The 2,421-nt window shown below is 57.2% G+C and overlaps 1 pseudogene; it reads right to left on the reverse strand.

Moving 5' to 3' along the window:
• Positions 1 to 302: 302 nt before the first annotated feature.
• LOC147960522 (uncharacterized) lies at positions 303 to 1,665 on the reverse strand (annotated as a pseudogene).
• Between the last annotated feature and the right edge of the window lie 756 nt (positions 1,666 to 2,421).

A 2,421-nucleotide genomic window follows, 5' to 3' on the forward strand; every position in this document is an offset into this window, starting at 1 on the left:
GCTGCGGCATCGGCCTCAGCCTCTGCCAGCTTCTTCAACACGGTGTCCTCCGCCTTGTCTGCCTCCGCCTTCTCCCTACGGGCGGCTTCCCGCTCCTCGCGCGCCTCCCGCGCGTTTCGTTCCTGCGCCTCCCGGAGGTCTATTGCAGGGTCGATTCGCTGGGTGGTGGCAGAAGTCTCCACCGACCCAATGACGGAGCCGACGGTCGACTTCTCAAGAGAGAGCGGAGCCCTAAGTCAAGGAAATAAAGCACAAAAGCTCAGATAGAATCGACAAGAAAGGAAGGCACAAGGAAAAGAAACTTACGCCGACACCATAGGAGGCACTTTCGGAAGCTTCTGAAACTTGGTCGCCTTCGTGGCGGCCTCCTTCCGCTTGGTCGCAGCGGCCGGGTACTTGGTCTTCTTCGGCGCGCTGTCAAACAAGGCGGTGCCTTGTTTGCGCTTGCGAGTGCCGCCTTGAGCAGCCGGCTTGGTGGAAGGGTCCACGTCCGCCCTGCCGGCGCCTCGCGCATGGCGCGGCTCGTCCTCATCTTCGTCGTCATCGGGCCAGGTCTCGATGCCACCTACGTCTTCGGAGGCGCCCGCTCCATCGTCGCCGCCTATGGCGTCGTCCTCCAGGGAGGCCGCCCCCAAGTCGGGGTCGTCCACATCGCTCGCCGCCCGGTCCGGCAGGTAGTCTCCACCCGGCCCTACGATGGCGGCCGTCGCCGGAGACATGAAGATCTGTGTTCAAAGGATCGACTATTCAAGACGGCAAGACCAAAACCAAGACAAGTACTAAAAAGGAAAGAGTTGAAGAATTTACAGCAGGCGGCGGGTTGGCCTGGGAGTATGGCCGCATGCCAAACCGCCAAGACCCTTCCGATAGCTTGAGGTCGGAGATCTCGTTCACCATGCGGGCGACCTCGGCAGTCGGCATGTCCCTCATGCACATCAGGCTCGGGTCCCGGTGCCGGCTCATCCGACAGATCAGATGAGGCCGGCCTTGGAGCGGGAGAACCCGGCGCTCGACGAAGGCGACTAGCAGGTCGGATGCCCTGAGGCCTACCGCGTCTGTCAGCACCCGAAGACGGTTGATGGCGGCGGTGGCGTCAGCTGACAAGGGCTTCGGCTTGTAGCCCCAGTTGGCCTGAGGTTCGGCCGGAGTGCCGGCTTCATAGGGCGGCAGGTTGATGAAGTCAATGGCGGGGTCAACATTCTCCACGTAAAAATACAATATCTGCCACAGTTTTACCGACTGTGACAGCTTGATGGCGGGGAAGGCATTCTTCGCAGACGGACGGCGCACCGCGACAAAGGCGCCGCACTGGGCCGCCTTCTCCCTGGCGGAGGTGCCCAGTTTGGTGTAGAAGAACGCTCCCCACAGCTCGATGGTGGGGAAGATGCCAAGATAGCCCTCGCACATTGTGATGAAGGCAGACAGCAACGTCACGGTGTTGGGCGTTAGATGATGTGGCTGAAGATGGAAGTAGTTGAGGAAGGAACGGAAGAATCTGCTCACTGGCAGGCCGAAGCCACGGAGGAAGTGCGAGCGGAAGATAACCCGCTCGCCTCCCTGTGGCACCAGCGAGATCTCCGCCAGCGGCGGCACGCGCACCTTGACGTAGCCCGCGCTGGGCAGCCGCCGTGTGGCGCGAAGGAAGGCGAGGTGGTCGTCGATCATGACTGAGCCATCCCAGTCTGTAGGATCGAAAGTATGTCTAGAGGGGGGTGATTAGACTACTTGACCAAATAAAAACTTAACCTTTTCCCAATTTTAGTTCTTGGCAGATTTTAGCTAATTTAGGACAAGTCAAGCAATCATCACATAATTCAAGCAAGCATGCAAAGAGTATATAGGCAGCGGAAAGTAAAGCTTGCAACTTGCAAGAATGTAAAGGGAAGGGTTTGGAGAATTCAAACGCAATTGGAGACACGGATGTTTTTCCCGTGGTTCGGATAGGTGGTGCTATCCTACATCCACGTTGATGGAGACTTCAATCCACGAAGGGTAACGGTTGCGCGAGTCCACACAGGGCTCCACCCAAGGGTAACGGTTGCGCGAGTCCACACAGGGCTCCACCCACGAAGGGTCCACGAAGAAGCAACCACCCACAAAGGGTCCACGAAGAAGCAACCTTGTCTATCCCACCATGGCCATCGCCCACACAGGACTTGCCTCACTAGCGGTAGATCTTCATGAAGTAGGCGATCTCCTTGCCCTTACAAACTCCTTGGTTCAACTCCACAATCTTGTCGGAGGCTCCCAAGTGACACCTAGCCAATCTAGGAGACACCACTCTCCAAGAAGTAACAAATGGTGTGTAGGTAATGAACTCCTTGCTCTTGTGCTTCAAATGATAGTCTCCCCAACACTCAACTCTCTCTCATAGGATTTGGATTTGGTGGAAAGAAGTTTGAGTGGAAAGCAACTTGGGAA

This window comes from Triticum urartu, chromosome 7A, assembly GCF_056163025.1.
Source record: "Triticum urartu cultivar PI428250 chromosome 7A, HENAU_Tu73, whole genome shotgun sequence".
Taxonomy (NCBI): Eukaryota; Viridiplantae; Streptophyta; class Magnoliopsida; order Poales; family Poaceae; genus Triticum; species Triticum urartu.